Genomic DNA, 24,289 nt, shown 5'->3' on the forward strand with positions numbered 1-24,289 from the left:
TTACGAACGTCTTTTCGAACTATTTTATGGACCACTATTTTACGAACTCTTTTTGAACTGACCTTTTCTGTGAATTGTTTACGACTAGGGATGTCCGATAATGGCTTTTTGCTGATATTCCGATATTGTCCAACTCTTTAATTACCGATACCGATATCAACCGATATATACAGTCGTGGAATCAACACATTATTATGGGGGTAGGGGGGGAAGCAAGATGAAGGTGTTCCTGTGTTCTTTCATGTATGGTAATCAACAGAAAGATATTGTTCTAACCCAAGGACTTCAAAGCGGACAGATGGCAGGATCTGCCCAATTTCCAGACGAACTCTTTTTGAAGTATTTTACGAATGTCTTTTCGAACTATTTTATGGACCACTATTTTACGAACTCTTTTTGAACTGACCTTTTCTGTGAATTGTTTACGACTAGGGATGTCCGATAATGGCTTTTTGCCGATATTCCGATATTGTCCAACTCTTTAATTACCGATACCGATATCAACCGATATATACAGTCGTGGAATCAACACATTATTATGGGGGTAGGGGGGGAAGCAAGATGAAGGTGTTCCTGTGTTCTTTCATGTATGGTAATCAACAGAAAGATATTGTTCTAAAACAAGGACTTCAAAGCAGACAGATGGCAGGATCTGCCCAATTTCCAGACGAACTCTTTTTGAAGTATTTTACGAATGTCTTTTCGAACTATTTTATGGACCACTATTTTACGAACTCTTTTTGAACTGACCTTTTCTGTGAATTGTTTACGACTAGGGATGTCCGATAATGGCTTTTTGCCGATATTCCGATATTGTCCAACTCTTTAATTACCGATACCGCTATCAACCGATATATACAGTCGTGGAATCAACACATTATTATGGGGGGCGGGGGGGGAGCAAGATGAAGGTGTTCCTGTGTTCTTTCATGTATGGTAATCAACAGAAAGATATTGTTCTAACCCAAGGACTTCAAAGCGGACAGATGGCAGGATCTGCCCAATTTCCAGACGAACTCTTTTTGAAGTATTTTACGAATGTCTTTTCGAACTATTTTATGGACCACTATTTTCCGAACTCTTTTTGAACTGACCTTTTCTGTGAATTGTTTACGACTAGGGATGTCCGATAATGGCTTTTTGCCGATATTCCGATATTGTCCAACTCTTTAATTACCGATACCGATATCAACCGATATATACAGTCGTGGAATCAACACATTATTATGCCTAATTTGGACAACCAGGTATGGTGAAGATAAGGTACTTTTTAAAAAAATACATTAAATTAAAAACATTTTACTACGAAGCCACGTTGATGCAACACGTGGCTTGGCATTGTCTTGCTGAAATAAGCAGGGGCGTCAATGGTAACGTTGCTTGGATGGCAACATATGTTGCTCCAAAACCTGTATGTACCTTCCAGCATTAATGGTGCCTTCACAGATGTGTAAGTTACCCATGTCTTGGGCACTAATACACCCCCATACCATCACACATGCTGGCTTTTACACTTTGCGCCTAAAACAATACTGACAGCCATGACATGATGTTCTTTACAAGTGTATGTAAACTTTTGACCAGCATAGGTTTCATTTGTGGTTTTTTTTTTACATTCTCTTGTATAAAGTCCGACTCCATAAATGATTTTCCTTCACAAATATTCCCAAGTGTCAGAATACTTGTATCTAAGTTATCACAAAACTTTGTGTTACATTGAGTTCATCTCGCCCTGCGAGAGGACAAAAGCTGTCTTTGATCCTACCAAGCAAAAAGGCTTGTATAACTCCACTGTGTAGGATGGGAAGCGACATGGAGGTGTCGGTTTCCTTGATGTTGTCATGACTTGGTCCTGGGTGTTTGCTTTTCCGGGATGCAACGGAAAGTTGGCTCGGGCGAGACGGGAATGTAAGTACATTTTTATTTAAACTATCAAAAGAAGTACAAACGAAAAGCGCGCACAATGGCGGAGAACAAACTATGAAACCAAAAAGACTATAAACATGGAACAAAAACTTACTTTGGCATGGGACATGAAGCAGGATCTAAGAGGATGAAGAGTGTGTAGAGCATAATTGTGGGGATGTCGTCAGAACGACAAACTGAAAACAATGAACTTAAATACTATAGACATGATTAACGAAAACAGGTGCGTGACTCAAAATGTGAAACAGGTGCGTGACGTGACAGGTGAAAACTAATGGTTGCTATGGTGACAAAACAAAAGTGCACAAAAAGTCCAAAAACAAAACCGAACATGACTAAAACAAAAACATGATCACACGGACATGACAGATGTATTGTAATCCACAGGAAGATATTGTCTTGACCCGAGATCTACAAAGCAGAGAGGAAGCAGGACCTGACGCAAGCGCCAGGCACCTTTTCTTTGTACTGTGTTACGACCTTTTCTTTGAACTGTTTTGTAATCAAAGGCGATGGCTGTTTACGACCCCCCCTCCCTTAGAAACAGCTGTTGCCATGTAATCAGGAAAAGTCCAATTAAAAGAGGAGGTGTACAATCTTTCGTCAGAGCGTGGGACGACACTGTGCAAGGGTACAGTGTCTAAGCGTTTCTCCTCAATTGAGCAAAAATTTAATTCTGTCTCTGTTTGATTCCTTGCTTCTTGTCTTGTTTAATAGATGTCATCAGTGTTTGAACCTGACACCAAGGTTTTGGAGCGGCGGCTCGGTGTAAAAGTGAACGTTTATTTCATTCTAAGATGAGACTGAAAAAAAAATCCATCTCCGCCACGACGCTTTAGAGCGCTGAGTTCCTCATGCATCTCGTTAGCGTGGCCCCCGAACGTGTCCAGGTTTCTGCTCGTGTCTAAAAATAGCAGCCAGCTCACCTAATGAGCCACGTTCACATCAGACCTGTCAACAACCAGCTGCTGTGTGTATGTGTGTAAGTGTATGTGTGTGTAAGTGTATGTGTGTGTGTGTGTGCAATTACGGCTGACCACACCATTTTGATCACGGGCCAAAAGCCATGTGATCTCTTGCCTTGTTGCTAAAAATAGACTCAAATAGAATAAACGCCCCCCCCGTTAGTTTGCCGACCTGAGAGTGCACGAGGGCGCGCGCGTGCTCGCTGACATGAAAAAGTAGTAGCTGTCGTGGTTTAAGTCTCAATGTGCGCGGCAACGAGGCGAGTGCGAAGGCGATAATTAGTGAGACCTCGGAAAAAAGCCCACCTCTTTAAGACCACCCTTTCTAGATATATAAAGATTTTTATTTACAACATTAATAATATATACAAACTATGCAAATATAAAAAAGCTTGTTGTGAAAAATGACTCGGAATTTCACAATAAAAAGGTCACAATTTCACATGAAAAACTTAGAATTTTGGCAGTGTTATAATAAAAGTCGTAATTTTGCTCAACGCAAGTCAAAATTTGAAAAGAAAAACCCAAACATTTGTGCAATATTATGATTAAAGTTGGAATTTTACTCAATAACAGTCGCAATTTTACAAGAAAAGCTTAACATTTTGACAATTTTATGAAAAGAGTCGTCATTTTACTCGACAAAAAGTCACAATTGTATAAGGAAACGTTAAAATGTTGGCAATATTATAATAATAATCGGAATTATGACAAAAGTCATAATTTTACTCAAAAAAATGTCGCTATTTTACAAGAACAACAAAAAAATTTGGCAATATTGTGATAGAAGTCTGAATTTTATATGACAAACGTCACCATTTTTGCATTAAAAAGTAATCATTTGACATAAATAAATTCTAATTTTACGGGAAAATATTGCAATATTACAGAAACAATATGAGAAATTGTTCCCAATTTTACAAGAAAAAATCCGACACATTGTGATATATATATATATATATATATATATTGTATTGGTTTTAAGAATGAAAAATATCAGCGGGAAAAGTTTGGACACCCCTGCTTTGTCAAGATGAAGAAGGATCAAATATGATGAAGATGATGTCCCAATACTTTAGCCCAGCTAGCGTATGATGCTAACAGCAGGAGTGTCTTTTAAGACGTAACCGACACCGTCTTCACATCCTTCAGCCCGGACGTCCTTTCAAGGCCTGGCCAATTAGTGCCGCTGATCAATCACTCCCGCACCTTTCTATCACAGCGTGGGCCGCGAGGGAGGATCGCCGCGCTGATAAATGTGTTGAGACGCTCTGTGTACAGAAATAACTCCTCTTACACACTGTTGCCACACCACAACATGAGAAATCGTGGTAGTTTCCAGGAAAAGTGTGGACATAACCGATTTCACTTGCCACAATAAAACATTGCCGCATACTGCGGGTAGTGGAACCTAGAGGAAGGGATGGGTACCCAAACCCGGTTCCATAATAGCACCGGTGAGACAGTGTTGGAGCAGGAAGGGGCTAGGAATATGTTTGTGCTTCAGTTTCACATGAAATGTTGTGCCATTCCATAATGGACTTTGTACACGCAAAGCTAGCAAGTAGCCTCAACAACTTCCTCAGTATGCACATAATTCACAATTTTTTTTTTAGCACTTTTATGAGTGGGACCCTTTTGGATCCCTAAGAGTTTTAGTGCAACTTTTTTTTTTTATAAATTAAAACTCTTTAAAAAAAACAAAAAACAAAAACAAAAAAAACCAAGAATGAATAAATGAATTTAATTATTAAATTAAAATCAACGTTGTTGTAAATTATTTGCAGATTTTGTGTTTTTTCACAAATTAAAATGTTTTTTTATTTTATATTTTATTTTTTGCCATAAAAAAACAAGTTTTCTATAACAAAAATTACATTAAACTCTTTAAAAAAAACAAAGATAATAAAAATGTGAAATCAAAAAATAGATCTAAAGTTGGTGCAGCGATGTAAGCGTTAAAAGTAAAAATAAAATAAAATGTATGACTTATTTTTAACACTCTTATGAGTGGAGTCCTTAAAAAAAAACACAAAAAAACCTCATTGCTCAAAAAATAATAATGAATCAAAATCAATGTTGGTATGAATTATTGACTAATTGAAGGCTCCAATTACTTCACATCAAATATTCCACTCTGAAATATTTTTTGGGGGGAAATATTGCTTATTTTGTGTCTTCCATAACAACGTTTTCTATGACAAAAAGGGCATTAAATAAACAAACAAAAACAAAATAATACCTTATAATTGATATATAGATCTGAAGTTGCTATAGAGAATTAAGTGTTGCAAATAAAAAAAAAATATATAAAATGTATGACTTATTTTTAACACTTTTATGAGTGGGACCCTTTTGGATCCCTAAGACTTTTAGTGCAACTTCTTTTTATAAATTAAAACTCTTTAAAAACAAACAAACAAAAACAAACAAGAATGAATAAATGAATTAATTATTAAATTAAAATCAACGTTGTTGTAAATTATTTGCAGATTTTATTTTGTTGAGTGATGTTTAGTTCATTTTGTGTTTTTTCACAATTTAAAATGATTTTTTTATTTTATATTTTATTATTTGCCATAAAAAAAAAGTTTTCTACAACAAAAATTACATTAAACACTTTTAAAAAAACAAAGATAATAAAAATGTGCAATTAAAAAATAGATCTAAAGTTGGTGCAGCGATGTAAGCGTTAAAAGTACAAATAAATAAAATGTATGACTTATTTTTTACACTTTTATGAGTGGGGTCCTTCAAAAAAACCACAAAAAAACGGTCATTGCTCAAAAAATAATGAATCAAAATCAATGTTATGAATTATTGACTGATTGAAGGCTCCAATTATTTCACATCAAATATTCCACTCTAAAATATTTTTTTGGGGGAAATATTGCTTATTTTGTGTCTTCCATAACAACGTTTTCTATGACAAAAAGGGCATTAAATAAACAAACAAAAACAAAATAATACCTTATAATTGATATATAGATCTGAAGTTGCTATAGAGAATTAAGTGTTGCAAATAAAAAAAAAAATATATAAAATGTATGACTTATTTTTAACACTTTTATGAGTGGGACCCTTTTGGATCCCTAAGAGTTTCAGTGCAACTTTTTTTTATAAATTAAAACTCTTTGAAAAACAAACAAACAAAAACAAACAAGAATGAATAAATGAAATAATTATTAAATTAAAATTGACATTGTTGTAAATTATTTGCAGATTTTATTTTGTTGAGTGATGTTTAGTTGATTTTGTTTTTTCACAAATTAAAATGTTTTTTTTATTTTATATGTTATTATTTGCCATAAAAAACTAAAAGTTTTCTACAACAAAAATGGCATTAAACACATTTGAAAAAAACAAAGATAATAAAAATGTGAAATCAAAAGATAGATCTAAAGTTGGTGCAGCGATGTAAGCGTTACAAGTAAATGTATGACTTATTTTTTACACTTTTATGAGTGGGGTCCTTCAAAAAAAACAAAAAAAAACGGTCATTGGTCAAAAAATAATAATGAATCAAAATCAATGTTATGAATTATTGACTGACTGAAGGCTCCAATTACTTCACATCAAATATTCCACTCTGCAATATTTTTTGGGGGGGAAATATTGCTTATTTTGTGTCTTCCATAACAACGTTTTCTATGACAAAAAGGGCATTAAATAAACAAACAAAAACAAAATAATACCTTACAATTGATATATAGATCTGAAGTTGCTATAGAGAATTAAGTGTTGCAAATAAAAAAAATATATATAAAATGTTAACACTTTTATGAGTGGGACCCTTTTGGATCCCTAAGAGTTTTAGTGCGACTTAAAAAAAATAAAATAAAACTGTCTGCTCAAAAAAATAAAAAAAATAAAAAAATGTAATCTATGTTATAAATTATTTGTAGATTTTAGGTTTTATTTTGTTGAGTGATGTTTAGTTGATTTTCTTATTAATGAGTCTTTTTTATGTGAAATGTACATATTTTGTTGAGTGATGTTTAGTTGATTTTGTTATTAATTAATGGGTCTTTTGTGAAATGTACATGTTTTATTTAATTTTTTATTATTTGCCATGAAAAAAAAACAAGTTTTCCATGACAAAATGGCATTAAAATGACCCTTATGTATCCCCAAGAGTTATAGTGGGACTTAAAAAAAACATTTTTGACTTTAATAACACAAAACTGCCAAGCAGATAGTTGTTTTCTTTAAAACTGTCATTGCTCAAAAGATAATAATGAATCAAAATCAATGTTGTTATGAATTATTGACAGATTGAAGGCTCAAATTACTTCACAACAAATATTCCACTCAAATATATTTTGGGGAAATTATTGCATATTTTGTGTTTACCATAAACAACATTTTCTATGACAAAAAGGGCATTAAACAAACAAACAAAAACAAAATAAAACCTTATAATTGATATATAGATCTGAAGTTGCTCTAGATATTTAAGTGCTGAAAATAAAAATACAAAATGTATGACTTATTTTTAACACTTTTATGAGTGGGACCCTTTTGGATCCTAAGAGTTTTAGTGTGACTTTTTTTTAAATTTTTTTAATTAAAACTGTCATTGCTCAAAAAAACCAAAACAATAATGAATGAATGAGTGAATGAATTAATTAATTCATTAATTAAACTCAATGTTGTTATAAACTATTTGCAGATAATAGGTGTTATTTTTTTGTATGATGTTTATGTGTTTAGGTCTTTTTTTATGTAAAATGTACATGTTTTTTTAATTTTTTATATATTTTATTATTTGCCATGAAAAAACAAGTTTTCTATGACAAAAATGGCATTAAACATAATTTTAAAAAAAACAAAGAGATGATAAAAATATGTAATCAAAATAGACCTGAAGTTAGTATAGAGATTTAAATGTTAAAAGTAAAAAAAAAATAATAATAATGTATGACTTATTTTTTAACACTTAGGAGTTGGACCCTTTTGGATACCTAAGAGTTTTAGTGTGATTTTTTTTATTTTAATTAAAACTGTCACTGCTCAAAAATAAATAAATAAAACAATAATGAATGAATGAGTGAATGAATTAATTCATTTTTTATTATTAAAACGGCCATTGTTCAAAAAACAAAAACAATAATGAATAAATGAATTAATGAATTCATTAAAACCAATGTTACAAATTATATGCAGTCATTAGGTTTTTTTTTTGTTGAGTGATTAGTTGATTTTGTCATTTTTCACAAACTAAAATGGGTCTTTTTTTAATGTAAAATGTGCATGTTATTTTTTATTTTATTATTTGCCATGAAAAAACAAGTTTTCTGTGACAAAAATGGCATTAAACACATTTTAAAAAACATAAAAAGATATCAAAAATGTGAACTCAAAATAGACCTGAAGTTAGTATAGAGATTTTAATGTTAAAAGTAAAAAAAAATTTTTTTTTAATTTATGACTTATTTTTAACACTTAGGAGTTGGACCCTTTTGGTTACCTAAGCGTTTTAGTGCGACTTTTTATTTTTTAATTAAAACTGTCATTGCTCAAACCCCCCCCCCCCCCCAAAAAAAAACAAAAACAATAATGAACGAGTGAATGATTAACTTCATTAATTAAAATCAATGTTATTATAAACTATTTGCAGATATTAGGTTTTATTTTGTTGTTGTTGTGTGTTGTTGTGTTTATGTGTTTAGGTCTTTTTTTAATGTAAAATGTACATGTTATTTTTTATTTTATTATTTGCCATGAAAAAACAAGTTTTCTGTGACAAAAATGGCATTAAACAAATTTTAAAAAACATAAAAAGATAATACAAATTTGAAAAATCAAAATATAAATTAAGTTAGTATAGAGATTTAAATATTAATAGTAAAAAAATAAAAATAATGTATGACTTATTTTTTAACACTTATGAGTGGGACCCTTTTGGATCCCTAAGAGTTTTAGTGTGACTTTTTTTATTTTACTAAAACTGTCATTGCTAAAAAAAAACACACACACACAAAAGAACAATAACAATGAATAAATGAGTGAATGAATAAATAAATAAATTAATTAATTACAATTAATGTTGTCATAAACTATTTGCAGATATTAGGTTTTACTTTGTTGTGTGATGTTTATGTGTTTAGGTCTTTTTTTTTTAATGTAAAATGTACATGTTATTTTTTATTTTATTATTTGCCATGAAAAAACAAGTTTTCTGTGACAAAAATGGCATTAAACACATTTTAAAAAACATAAAAAGATATCAAAAATGTGAACTCAAAATAGACCTGAAGTTAGTATAGAGATTTTAATGTTAAAAGTAAAAAAATTTTTTTTTTTAATTTATGACTTATTTTTAACACTTAGGAGTTGGACCCTTTTGGTTACCTAAGCGTTTTAGTGCGACTTTTTATTTTTTAATTAAAACTGTCATTGCTCAAACCCCCCCCCCCCCCCCCCCCCAAAAAAACAAAAACAATAATGAACGAGTGAATGATTAACTTCATTAATTAAAATCAATGTTATTATAAACTATTTGCAGATATTAGGTTTTATTTTGTTGTTGTTGTGTGTTGTTGTGTTTATGTGTTTAGGTCTTTTTTTAATGTAAAATGTACATGTTATTTTTTATTTTATTATTTGCCATGAAAAAACAAGTTTTCTGTGACAAAAATGGCATTAAACAAATTTTAAAAAACATAAAAAGATAATACAAATTTGAAAAATCAAAATATAAATTAAGTTAGTATAGAGATTTAAATATTAATAGTAAAAAAATAAAAATAATGTATGACTTATTTTTTAACACTTATGAGTGGGACCCTTTTGGATCCCTAAGAGTTTTAGTGTGACTTTTTTTATTTTACTAAAACTGTCATTGCTAAAAAAAAACACACACACACAAAAGAACAATAACAATGAATAAATGAGTGAATGAATAAATAAATAAATTAATTAATTACAATTAATGTTGTCATAAACTATTTGCAGATATTAGGTTTTACTTTGTTGTGTGATGTTTATGTGTTTAGGTCTTTTTTTTTTAATGTAAAATGTACATGTTATTTTTTATTTTTTATTTTATTATTTGCCATGAAAAAACAAGTTTTCTGTGACAAAAATGGCATTAAACACATTTTAAAAAACATAAAAAGATATCAAAAATGTGAACTCAAAATAGACCTGAAGTTAGTATAGAGATTTAAATGTTAAAAGTAAAAAAAAATAAAAAAAATAATGACTTATTTTTCAACACTTAGGAGTTGGACCCTTTCGGATACCTAAGAGTTTTAGTGCGACTATTTATTTTATTTTTTAATCAAAACTGTCATTGCTCCAAAAAAAACCCCAATAATGAATAAATGAATGAATGAATAAATTAATTAAAATCAATGTTATAAATTGCATGCAGATATTAGGTTTTATTTTGTTGAGTGATTAGTTGATTTTGTCATTTTTCACAAACTAAAATGGGTCTTTTTTTTAATGTAAAATGTACTTATGTATATGTTATTTTATGTTTATGTTTTTTTTTTACATTTTACACATCATTTGGTAAGAAATGAATTGAAGTAGCACAAAATCTGAGGAGCCACATGGGAGCCGGAAGAGTTGGATTTACTTATGGGAGAATTATGGGAGAATCGCTTCCGTGTTTGCATGAAAAAAAGAGGAAGCAGAGAAAATGATAATGTGGCAGTTAGCGCTCTTTTCTCGCAGCGTGTTAGCTCCAGTCGAAGAACAGGAATGTTCTATTAGCGCCCTCATAAACTATATTGCAATTCTCCGCGGGGTGAGTGCATATTTAATGTTTCCGAGAATGGCTCACTGCCAGCACAGCTCCCACGCGCTTTTTCCTGTCCCGCGGCACCGTGACAAAGACGGATGTCACGGCTGCCACGGCAACGGCGCTGACGATTTCCAAAGCCCGCGTGAGGCCCGGTGACATTACCGACCGCGACAGGCGTTTTTGGCGGACTGACGCGCGAGCGAGACCAGCGTCACGTTCCTGGGGCGGCGGCGGCGATTACCTGGAGTGGGACGTCCTTGGCGTTTCCGGGCAGTTGTCGTCACGATGCAACCTGCGGGGGAGAGGAAGAACAAAATATGAAAACTAGATGAGGCAATTCCTGGAGGAATTGCTAGTGAATGCTCCAATGCTGAAGTTGAACTGAAATCCTGGAATTTTTTTTTTTTAATTGTTGAAGTAGAGCACACAATTCCCAAACATGCTGAATATTTTGAAGTTGGAACCGTTTGAATCAGATAAAAAATGTGGGAGTTGTGGAACTTAAAAGAATGTCCCATTGATTTCAATGGGAATTTCCCAAAGATTTGGGAATTTTTGGAAAAGCGGGATTTTTTTTTTTAAATGATTGGGAGCATGAATGTCCTGATTGAGCTGAATTGGTTGGTGTTGGAATTGTTTAAATCGGTCAAGAAATGTTGAATTAGTAACCGTTTTTAATAGAGGAAATTCCTGGAATTTCGGGAAAACCGGGAATTTGTCTAGTTCCTTAAACAACTTGGTTTTTGTCCTGAATATGAGGAGTGTTTTGACGGTGGAATGCTTGAAATGGGTTGAAAAATGTGAAAGGAGTGTGAATGTGTTGAAGGTAGAACAGTTTGAAGAATGTGGGAGTTGTGGAAGTTTGAAAAATGGCATATTCATTTTGAATGGGGAAAATGCAAAAAAAGGGAAATCCAGGAACTTTTTTTTAAAGAATTGTGGAAGTAGAGCACACCATTCCCAAAGAGGTTGAATATTTTGAAGTTGGAACAGTTTGAATTAGATGAAAAATGTGGGAGTTGTGGAACTTTGAAGAATGTCCCATTTCCCAAAAATGTGGGAATTTTGGGAAAAGCGGGATTTTTTTAGAAAATGATTAGGAGCTGAATTGATTGGTGTTGGAATTGTTTAAATCGGTCAAGAAATGTTGAATTAGTTTTCAATTGAGAAATTCCTGGAATTTTGGGAAAACCGGGAATTTGTCTTGTTCCTTAACCAACTTGGTTTTTGTCCTGAATATGAGGAGTGTTTTGACGGTGGAACGGTTGAAATGGGTTGAAAAATATGAAAGGAGTAGTCGAACTTAAGGGTGCACTAGGTTACCAAAAAAAAGGGAATTCCTGGAAATTTTTTGAATGTGGAAAAATGGTACTTAGAATGTCCAAGATGTGTGGAATGGTTTGAATCGGTTGAAGAATGTGGGAATTGTGGAAGTTTGAAAAATGGCCAATTCATTTTGAATGGGGAAAATGCAAAAAAAGGAAAATCCTGGAATTTTCTTTTAGAATTGTGGAAGTAGAGCACACAATTCCCAAACAAGCTGAATAGTTTGAAGTTGGAACAGTTTAAATCAGATGAAAAATGTGGGAGTTGTGTAACTTAAAAGAATGTCCCATTGATTTCAATGGGAATTTCCCAAAGATTTGGGAATTTTTGGAAAAGCGGGATTTTTTTTTAAACGATTAGGAACATGAATGTCCTGATTGAGCTGAATTGGTTGGTGTTGGAATTGTTTAAATCGGTCAAGAAATGTTGAATTAGTAACGGTTTTTAATTGAGGAAATTCCTGGAATTTCGAGAAAACCGGGAATTTGTCTAGTTCCTTAACCAACTTGGTTTTTGTCCTGAATATGAGAAGTGTTTTGACGGTGGAACGGTTGAAATGGGTTGGAAAATGTGAAAGGAGTAGTCGAACTTAAGAAGGGTGCAATAGGTTAACAAAAAAATGGGAATTCCTGGAAATTTTTTGAATGTGAAAAAATGGTAGTTTGAATGTCCAGGATGAGTTGAATGTGTTGAAGGTGGAATGGTTTGAATCGGTTGAAGAATGTGGGAATTGTGGAAGTTTGAAAAATGGCCAATTCATTTTGAATGGAGAAAATGCAAAAAATGGGAAATCCGGGAATTTTGTTTTTAATTGTTGAAGTAGAGCACACAATTCCAGAACAGTGAAAAATGTGGAAATTGTAGAACTCTGAAAAATGTCCCATTGATTTCAACGAGAATTTCAGAAAAATTGGGAATTTCGGGAAAAGTAGGAATTTTTTGGGAAATGGAAAATTGTCTGAATAAGTTGAAATGGTTGGTGTTAGAATTTTTCAAATCGGTCGAGAAATGAAGTAGCAACATGTTGAATTGAGAAATTGTATTACGGAATTCCTGGAATTTCGGGAAAACCGGGAATTTTTCCAGTTCTGGCCGATAAAATGATATCAATATTTATCGCAATGTACGATTTTATTTAAAAACATTTGTATTTGTTAGTGACTGACTATTATACATTATTACATAGTATGTGTATAGTTACAATATGATACAATATAATCCAAATAAAATAATATCAGTAACATATTGTGGTGTCCGGCGGAGTAGCAGGCCACCCCAAAACAGACAGAATCCGGGTGACGGCACCAATTGTTTCAACGTTTGGGCTTTCCTTGCACTTACATGATTAAACGTCGTGGGTAACAAGCTAGTCCGTTTGCTCGCCATTGGAGTACCCGAAAAAGGCTATTTTACATTATTACATATATGCATAATTATATTATATAAGACAATATAATAAGAAATACAACAATATGTATATTTTCAGTAACATATTGTGGTGTTCGGCGTAGGAGCAGCTCACCCCAAGACAAACATAGATTCCGGGTCACGGCACCAGTTGTTTGGGCCTTCCTTGCACTAATTATAATATAAGACAATATAATAAGAAATACAATAATATGTATAATATCAGTAACATATGATGGTGTTCGGCGTAGGAGCAGATCACCCCAAGACTGCCAAAGAATCCGGGTCACGGCACCAGTTGTTTGGGCCTTCCTTGCACTAATTATAATATAAGACAATATAATAAGAAATACAACAATATGTATATTTTCAGTAACATATTGTGGTGTTCGGTGTAGGAGCAGCTCACCCCAAGACAAACATAGATTCCGGGTCACGGCACCAGTTGTTTGGGCCTTCCTTGCACTAATTATAATATAAGACAATATAATAAGAAATACAATAATATGTATAATATCAGTAACATATGATGGTGTTCGGCGTAGGAGCAGATCACCCCAAGACTGCCAAAGAATCCGGGTCACGGCACCAGTTGTTTGGGCCTTCCTTGCACTAATTATAATATAAGACAATATAATAAGAAATACAATAATATGTATAATATCAGTAACATATGATGGTGTTCGGCGTAGGAGCAGATCACCCCAAGACTGCCAAAGAATCCGGGTTACGGCACCAGTTGTTTGGGCCTTCCTTGCACTAATTATAATATAAGACAATATAATAAGAAATACAATAATATGTATAATATCAGTAACATATGATGGTGTTCGGCGTAGGAGCAGATCACCCCAAGACTGCCAAAGAATCCGGGTCACGGCACCAGTTGTTTGGGCCTTCCTTGCACTAATAATAACATAAGACAATATAATAAGAAATACAATCAGTAACATATGGTGGCGTTCGGCGTAGGAGCAGCTCACCCCAAGACGAACATAGAATCCGGGTCACGGCACCAATTATTACAGGAAAGAGTCCACAATATTTTATTCTAAAGGTGTCTGAACAAAGCGAGCTGACTAGAACTGAGGATTAACAATTTATTCTACAAAAATGAGTAAAATAATTCTAAAATAATTCCCTGACACTTACGACTGCTGAGCAATCCAGCATGGGGCCGAAGAAAGTTGCGAGTGCCAGCACTTTGATCAAGAAGGTGGGAAAATTTCATTTTTTTTTAGTAGCATAGATGGTATAGGTTGCCCCTGAGCAAGGCACCGGACTCTTACTTGTTGAAATGCTACCTGCACTGCTAACCAAACTAAAATAGGCGTGACCTTCCGAATGATTCTAAAACTCACTTCCTCCGCCGCGGAGCAAAAAAAAAAACGCTGACGGCGGAGTTTGCTTCGTTGGCAGACAAAAGGCGCTCTCCTGCGGCGCCAAGCCTCCCGTAAGCTGCGACCCCCCGCGGAGCCCCCCGGCTGGGTTCCGTCGCTCGTTAGCGGGATTGTTGAATTACACCGCGCTCAAAACCCACACCACTGTTGTCACCTCTGACCCCGCCCCTCTCCAACCAGCCTAATTACATCCACCTGAGCCAAATAGACAGCTGAGTAACAAAAGGATAAATAAAAAAAAATAGTCGTGCGCTCCTCCGGGCTTCATTTCACGCCTCGCTTTAGCAGGCTGAGCACATTAGCGCCGGCCATCTTGAAGGTGATTTCCCCTCCTTTAAGTTGTTATCTTTGTCATTACGGGAACGGAGCTCAAAGGAAATTGCCGTGTCATTTTTTTTCTTTAACCCGCGCGAACTGGCGCTAATCGGAGATAGCAGGCTAGCATGCGCGACGGCGCTACTTCACTAGCGACCGCGCGTACAAACACATCAATTACAGTCGCACTTTCGTCACATTTTGGGAAGCAAGAGGGTTTCTTTTATTTGGTGTTGATTGGTTAGCTTTCTATTTAGCGGGATTACGCTATGTGACTTTTTACTTTATCTTGCTAGTTAGCAGGATTACGCTATGTGACTTTTTACTTTAGCTTGCTAGTTAGCAGGATTACGCTATGTGACTTTTTACTTTAGTTTGCTAGTTAGCAGGATTACGCTATGTGACTTTTTACTTTAGCTTGCTAGTTAGCAGGATTACGCTATGTGACCTTTTACTTTAGTTTGCTAGTTAGCAGGATTACGCTATGTGACTTATTACTTTAGCTTGTTAGTTAGCAGGATTACGCTATGTGACTTTTTACTTTAGCTTGCTAGCTAGCAGGATTACGCTATGTGACTTATTACGTTAGCTTGTTAGTTAGCAGGATTACGCTATGTGACTTATTACTTTAGCTTGTTAGTTAGCAGGATTACGCTATGTGACTTTTTACTTTAGCGTGCTAGTTAGCAGGATTACGCTATGTGACTTTTTACTTTAGTTTGCTAGTTAGTAGGATTACGCTATGTGACTTATTACTTTAGCTTGCTAGTTAGCAGGATTACGCTATGTGACTTATTTCTTTAGCTTGCTAGTTAGCAGGATTACGCTATGTGACTTATTAGTTTAGCTTGTTAGTTAGCAGGATAACGCTATGTGACTTTTTACTTTAACGTGCTAGTTAGCAGGATTACGCTATGTGACTTTTTACTTTAGTTTGCTAGTTAGCAGGATTACGCTATGTGACTTATTACTTTAGCTTGCTAGTTAGCAGGATTACGCTATGTGACTTTTTACTTTAGCTTGTTAGTTAGCAGGATTACGCTATGTGACTTTTTACTTTAGCTTGCTAGCTAGCAGGATTATGCTATGTGACTTTTTACTTTAGCTTGTTAGTTAGCGGGATTACGCTATGTGACTTTTTACTTTAGCTTGCTAGCTAGCAGGATTACGCTATGTGACTTATTACTTTAGCTTGTTAGTTAGCAGGATTACGCTATGTGACTTTTTACTTTAGTTTGCTAGTTAGCAGGATTACGCTATGTGACTTTTTACTTTAGCTTGCTAGTTAGCATGATTACGCAACGTGAGTTTTTACTTTAGCTTGTTAGTTAGCAGGATTACGCTATGTGACTTTTTACTTTAGCTTGCTAGTTAGCAGGATTACGCTATGTGACTTTTTACTTTAGTTTGCTAGCTAGCAGGATTACGCTATGTGACTTATTACGTTAGCTTGTTAGTTAGCAGGATTACGCTATGTGACTTATTACTTTAGCTTGTTAGTTAGCAGGATTACGCTATGTGACTTTTTACTTTAGCGTGCTAGTTAGCAGGATTACGCTATGTGACTTTTTACTTTAGTTTGCTAGTTAGTAGGATTACGCTATGTGACTTATTACTTTAGCTTGCTAGTTAGCAGGATTACGCTATGTGACTTATTTCTTTAGCTTGCTAGTTAGCAGGATTACGCTATGTGACTTATTAGTTTAGCTTGTTAGTTAGCAGGATAACGCTATGTGACTTTTTACTTTAACGTGCTAGTTAGCAGGATTACGCTATGTGACTTTTTACTTTAGTTTGCTAGTTAGCAGGATTACGCTATGTGACTTATTACTTTAGTTTGCTAGTTAGCATGATTACGCTATGTGACTTTTTACTTTAGTTTGCTAGTTAGCAGGATTACGCTATGTGACTTTTTACTTTAGCGTGCTATTTAGCAGGATTACACTCGGTGACTTATTACTTTAGCTTGTTAGTTAGCAGGATTACGCTATGTGACTTATTACTTTAGCTTGCTAGTTAGCAGGATTACGCTATGTGACTTATTACTTTAGCTTGCTAGTTAGCAGGATTACGCTATGTGACTTTTTACTTTAGCTTGCTAGCTAGCAGGATTACGCTATGTGACTTATTACTTTAGCTTGTTAGTTAGCAGGATTACGCTATGTGACTTTTTACTTTAGTTTGCTAGTTAGCAGGATTACGCTATGTGACTTTTTACTTTAGCTTGCTAGTTAGCATGATTACGCAACGTGAGTTTTTACTTTAGCTTGTTAGTTAGCAGGATTACGCTATGTGACTTTTTACTTTAGCTTGCTAGTTAGCAGGATTATGCTATGTGACTTTTTACTTTAGCTTGCTAGTTAGCGGGATTACGCTATGTGACTTTTTACTTTAGCTTGCTAGCTAGCAGGATTACGCTATGTGACTTATTACTTTAGCTTGTTAGTTAGCAGGATTACGCTATGTGACTTTTTACTTTAGTTTGCTAGTTAGCAGGATTACGCTATGTGACTTATTACTTTAGCTTGTTAGTTAGCAGGATTACGCTATGTGACTTTTTACTTTAGTTTGCTAGCTAGCAGGATTACGCTATGTGACTTATTACTTTAGCTTGTTAGTTAGCAGGATTACGCTATGTGACTTTTTACTTTAGCTTGCTAGCTAGCAGGATTACGTTATGTGACTTATTACTTTAGCTTGCTAGTTAGCAGGATTACGCTATGTGACTTTTTACTTTAGTTTGCTAGTTAGCAGGATTACGCTATGTGATTTATTACTTTAGCTTGTTAGTTAGCAGGATTACGCTATGTGACTTTTTACTTTAGCTTGCTAGCTAGCAGGATTACGCTATGTGATTTATTACTTTAGCTTGTTAGTTAGCAGGATTACGCTATGTGACTTTTTACTTTAGCTTGCTAGTTAGCAGGATTACGCTATGTGACTTTTTACTTGAGTTTGCTAGTTAGCAGGATTACGCTATGTGACTTTTTACTTTAGCTTGCTAGTTAGCATGATTACACAACGTGAGTTTTTACTTTAGCTTGTTAGTTAGCAGGATTACGCTATGTGACTTTTTACTTTAGCTTGTTAGTTAGCAGGATTACGCTATGTGACTTTTTACTTTAGTTTGCTAGTTAGCAGGATTACGCTATGTGACTTATTACTTTAGCTTGCTAGTTAGCAGGATTACGCTATGTGACTTTTTACTTTAGTTTGCTAGTTAGCAGGATTACGCTATGTGACTTTTTACTTTAGTTTGCTAGTTAGTAGGATTACGCTATGTGACTTATTACTTTAGCTTGTTAGTTAGCAGGATTACGCTATGTGACTTTTTACTTTAGTTTGCTAGTTAGCAGGATTACGCTATGTGACTTATTACTTTAGCTTGCTAGTTAGCAGGATTACGCTATGTGACTTACTACTTTAGCTTGCTAGTTAGCAGGATTACGCTATGTGATTTATTACTTTAGCTTGCTAGTTAGCAGGATTACGCTATGTGATTTTTTACTTTAGCTTGCTAGCTAGCAGGATTACGCTATGTGACTTATTACGTTAGCTTGTTAGTTAGCAGGATTACGCTATGTGACTTATTACTTTAGCTTGTTAGTTAGCAGGATTACGCTATGTGACTTTTTACTTTAGCATGCTAGTTAGCAGGATTACGCTATGTGACTTTTTACTTTAGTTTGCTAGTTAGTAGGATTACGCTATGTGACTTATTACTTTAGCTTGCTAGTTAGCAGGATTACGCTATGTGATTTATTTCTTTAGCTTGCTAGTTAGCAGGATTACGCTATGTGACTTATTACTTTAGCTTGTTAGTTAGCAGGATAACGCTATGTGACTTTTTACTTTAGCGTGCTAGTTAGCAGGATTACGCTATGTGACTTTTTACTTTAGTTTGCTAGTTAGCAGGATTACGCTATGTGACTTATTACTTTAGCTTGCTAGTTAGCAGGATTACGCTATGTGACTTTTTACTTTAGCTTGTTAGTTAGCAGGATTACGCTATGTGACTTTTTACTTTAGTTTGCTAGTTAGCAGGATTACGCTATGTGACTTTTTACTTTAGTTTGCTAGTTAGCATGATTACGCTATGTGACTTTTTACTTTAGTTTGCTAGTTAGCAGGATTACGCTATGTGACTTTTTACTTTAGCGTGCTATTTAGCAGGATTACACTCGGTGACTTATTACTTTAGCTTGTTAGTTAGCAGGATTACGCTATGTGACTTTTTACTTTAGCTTGCTAGTTAGCAGGATTACGCTATGTGACTTACTACTTTAGCTTGCTAGTTAGCAGGATTACGCTATGTGATTTATTACTTTAGCTTGCTAGTTAGCAGGATTACGCTATGTGACTTTTTACTTTAGCTTGCTAGCTAGCAGGATTACGCTATGTGACTTATTACGTTAGCTTGTTAGTTAGCAGGATTACGCTATGTGACTTATTACTTTAGCTTGTTAGTTAGCAGGATTACGCTATGTGACTTTTTACTTTAGCTTGCTAACTAGCAGGATTACGCTATGTGACTTATTACTTTAGCTTGTTAGTTAGCAGGATTACGCTATGTGACTTTTTACTTTAGCTTGCTAGCTAGCAGGATTACGCTATGTGACTTATTACTTTAGCTTGTTAGTTAGCAGGATTACGCTATGTGACTTTTTACTTTAGCTTGCTAGCTAGCAGGATTACGCTATGTGACTTATTACTTTAGCTTGTTAGTTAGCAGGATTACGCTATGTGACTTTTTACTTTAGCTTGCTAGCTAGCAGGATTACGCTATGTGACTTATTACTTTAGCTTGTTAGTTAGCAGGATTACGCTATGTGACTTTTTACTTTAGTTTGCTAGTTAGCAGGATTACGCTATGTGACTTTTTACTTTAGCTTGCTAGTTAGCATGATTACGCAACGTGAGTTTTTACTTTAGCTTGTTAGTTAGCAGGATTACGCTATGTGACTTTTTACTTTAGCTTGCTAGTTAGCAGGATTATGCTATGTGACTTTTTACTTTAGCTTGCTAGTTAGCGGGATTACGCTATGTGACTTTTTACTTTAGCTTGCTAGCTAGCAGGATTACGCTATGTGACTTATTACTTTAGCTTGTTAGTTAGCAGGATTACGCTATGTGACTTTTTACTTTAGTTTGCTAGTTAGCAGGATTACGCTATGTGACTTTTTACTTTAGCTTGCTAGTTAGCATGATTACGCAACGTGAGTTTTTACTTTAGCTTGTTAGTTAGCAGGATTACGCTATGTGACTTTTTACTTTAGCTTGCTAGTTAGCAGGATTATGCTATGTGACTTTTTACTTTAGCTTGCTAGTTAACATGATTACGCAACGTGAGTTTTTACATTAGCTTGTTAGTTAGCAGGATTACTCTATGTGACTTTTTACTTTAGCTTGCTAGTTAGCAGGATTACGCTATGTGACTTTTTACTTTAGCTTGCTAGTTAGCGTGATTACGCAACGTGAGTTTTTACTTTAGCTTGTTAGCAGGATTACGCTATGTGACTTTTTACTTTAGCTTGCTAGTTAGCAGGATTACGCTATGTGACTTTTTACTTTAGCTTGCTAGTTAGCATGATTACGCAACGTGAGTTTTTACTTTAGCTTGTTAGAATTACGCTATGTGGGTTTTTACTTTGCTTGTTAATTAGCATGATTACGCAACGTGAGTTTTTACTTTAGCTTGTTAGAATTACGCTATGTGAGTTTTTACTTTGCTTGTTAGTTTGTTAGTTAGCACATTACGCTACTTGAGTTTTTTACTTTGCTTGTTAATTAGCAGGATTACGCGACATGAGTTTTTACTTTAGCTAGTTAGCATAATTAAGCTTTGTGGGTTTTTACTTTATCTTGTTAGCAAGATTAAGCTACCTGACTCTTTACTTTAACTTTTTAGCTAGTTAGTTAGCAGGATTAAACTGTGACTTTTTACTTTGCTTGTTAGTGTGTTAGTTAGCAGGATTACGCTACGTGACTTTTTGCTTTAGCTTGCTAGTTAGCAGGATTACGCAACGTGAGTTCTTACTTTAGCTTGCTAGCAGAATTACGCTATGTGGGTTTTTACTTTGCTTGTTAGCTTGTTAGGACTACGCTATGTGGTTTCTTACTTTTTCTTGTTAGCAAGATTAAGCTACCTGACTTTTTACTTTAATTTTTTAGCTAGTTAGTCAGCAGGATTACACTATGTGACTTTTTACTTTAGCTTGTCCGTTAGCATGATTACGCTACGTGATTTTTTTTTACTTTAGTTTATTAGCTTGTTCGTTAGCACGATTTTGCTCCCTGACTTTTTACTTTAGCTTGTCAGTTCGCATGTTTACGCTACGTGACTTTTTTACTTTAGCTTGTCCGTTAGCGGGATTACGCTATGTGACTTTTTACTTTAGCTTGTTAGTTATCATGATTACGCTACATGACCTCTTACTTTAGCTTGCTAACGTGTTAGTTAGCAAGATTACACTACCTGTCTTTTTCTTTAGCTTGTTAGCTTTTTAGTTAGCAGCAATACACTATGTGACTTTTTATTTTAGCTTGTCCGTTAGCATAATTATGCGACGTGATTTTTTTTTACTTTAGTTTATTACCTTGTCCGTTAGCACGATTTTGCTACCTGACTTTTTACTTTAGCTTATCAGTTCGCATGTTTACGCTACGTGACTTTTTTACTTTAGCTTGTCCGTTAGCGGGATTACGCTATGTGACTTTTTCTTTAGCTTGCTAGTTTTTTAGTTAGCATGATTACACTATGTGACTTTTTACTTTAGCTTGTCCGTTAGCATGATTATGCGACGTGATTTTTTTTTTACTTTAGTTTATTACCTTGTCCGTTAGCCCAATTTTGCTACCTGACTTTTTACTTTAGCTTGTCAGTTCGCATGTTTACGCTATGTGACTTTTTTACTTTAGCTTGTCCGTTAACAGGACTGTGCTATGTGACTTTTTACTTTAGCTTGTTAGTTAGCATGTTTACGCTATGTGACTTTTTACTTTAGCTTGTTAGCTTGTTAGTTAGCATGTTTACGCTATGTGACTTTTTACTTTAGCTTATTAGCGTGTTAGCATGATAATGGTATGTGACTTTTTACTTTTTCTTAGAGAGTAGACTATTAAATAAACAAACAAAAAAAAATAGCGTTAGCGTAAAATCTTAACATTCTAACGTTAGCATGTTATAATGACAACAGTTAGCACACTTGCAAGATGGTAATAAGTATCAAAATAGACACATTTTGTGTTAAAATTATGACATTTTCATGACTATAATATGTCTGTTTTCTAGTCCAGCTAGCTTCTGGAATGTTTGCACCTTAGCGTTCACTCCTCATTCCGTGGCCCCTCCCCCGCACGCCGCACAGCGCGCTGTCCAAGAAAAGTTGGCACGTATTTCGCAGCGGGCGGCCCGGCGCCATAAATCATCTATTGGCAGCGTATGTCGGCGCTCCCCGGCGCAAGAGGTCACGTGACCAGGAGGCGTGTCCCTGCTGAAAAGGAGCCAAAGGAGCATTCTGGGTAATAACCGGAGAAGACCGCCACACATCCGACATTTGGCGCTTCCGACGACGTGTGAGAGGATTCAGGCTGCCGGAGCGTTTCCCCCGCGTGAGACCTTTCAATTCCACGTTGGCGTCGCATGAGCGGCGGCGAGTCACTTCATTTCTGCTGATGACATTTCAAGCGCGTTGATGATTTATTGCGCCGGCGCTGACAATCAGGCCATTCGGAGGAGAAGGTAAAAATGTTGCTAACTCAATTAAGGACCAAGCAAGGCGCTCCAACTCGCAACCCGTATTTTGTGGCCTTCTGCTTCCCAACGCCCTGGTCCCACTACAAGAATGTCAGGATGCTAAATATAGCATGCTAACAGTTAGCATGTGTCAAGTACCAGGTTTTATGACTCTGAGGTCAGCTAATTGTGCTAAAAAAAATGTTAGCATGCTAACGTTAATACGCTAACAGATATGTAGTTCTTTATTTATCTATGTTTACAAATATGATATTCATATAAGACAATGTTAAAGGATGGTCTAAAAACATATTTAAAAAAATAAATTTAAAAAAAAACATAAATATGGTTGCATTAAGATGGCCTAAAAAAGATATTTTAAAAATTGATTCTTGTTAAAAAAAAAAAAAAAATTAATAAATAACCAAATTAGTTTAATAGATTTTTTTAAATAATGAATCGATTTAGAATCAAGATGGATACAAATCTCTGTTTTGGTTGCATGGAGATGTCTTAAAAACATATTTTTAAAAATGTATTCCTATATATATATATATATATATATATATATATATATATATATATATATATTTATATATATATTAGAGATGCGCGGTTAGCGGGCACAACCGCGGAGTCCGCGGATTATCCGCGGATCGGGCGGATGAAATAAAAAAAAATTAGATTTTATCCGCGGGTCGGGTCGGGTGGTTCAAATTTAAAAAAATTAGATTTTAAATAGATTCAGGCGGGTGGCAGTTAAACCAATTCGGAAATATACAGGTAAAAGCCAGTAAATTAGAATATTTTGAAAAACTTGATTTATTTCAGTAATTGCATTCAAAAGGTGTAACTTGTACATTATATTTATTCATTGCACACAGACTGATGCATTCAAATGTTTATTTCATTTAATTTTGATGATTTGAAGTGGCAACAAATGAAAATCCAAAATTCCGTGTGTCACAAAATTAGAATATTACTTAAGGCTAATACAAAAAAGGGATTTTTAGAAATGTTGGCCAACTGAAAAGTATGAAAATGAAAAATATGAGCATGTACAATACTCAATACTTGGTTGGAGCTCCTTTTGCCTCAATTACTGCGTTAATGCGGCGTGGCATGGAGTCGATGAGTTTCTGGCACTGCTCAGGTGTTATGAGAGCCCAGGTTGCTCTGATAGTGGCCTTCAACTCTTCTGCGTTTTTGGGTCTGGCATTCTGCATCTTCCTTTTCACAATACCCCACAGATTTTCTATGGGGCTAAGGTCAGGGGAGTTGGCGGGCCAATTTAGAACAGAAATACCATGGTCCGTAAACCAGGCACGGGTAGATTTTGCGCTGTGTGCAGGCGCCAAGTCCTGTTGGAACTTGAAATCTCCATCTCCATAGAGCAGGTCAGCAGCAGGAAGCATGAAGTGCTCTAAAACTTGCTGGTAGACGGCTGCGTTGACCCTGG

General features: G+C 34.8%; 1 protein-coding gene across 1 annotated transcript in view; it reads right to left on the reverse strand.

Annotated features, from left to right (window-relative positions):
- The window catches only part of LOC133621846 (protein phosphatase 1 regulatory subunit 29-like), a 315,118-nt gene that overhangs the window by 78,753 nt on the left and 212,076 nt on the right, over positions 1-24,289 (reverse strand). Inside the window, exon 4 of the mRNA XM_061984244.2 lies at positions 10,889-10,939. The gene's annotated coding sequence lies outside the window, so the exon portion shown is untranslated. The remainder of the gene's footprint in view (positions 1-10,888; positions 10,940-24,289) is intronic.

The sequence above is a fragment of the Nerophis lumbriciformis genome, linkage group LG25 (assembly GCF_033978685.3).
Source record: "Nerophis lumbriciformis linkage group LG25, RoL_Nlum_v2.1, whole genome shotgun sequence".
In the NCBI taxonomy this organism is placed as follows: domain Eukaryota; kingdom Metazoa; phylum Chordata; class Actinopteri; order Syngnathiformes; family Syngnathidae; genus Nerophis; species Nerophis lumbriciformis.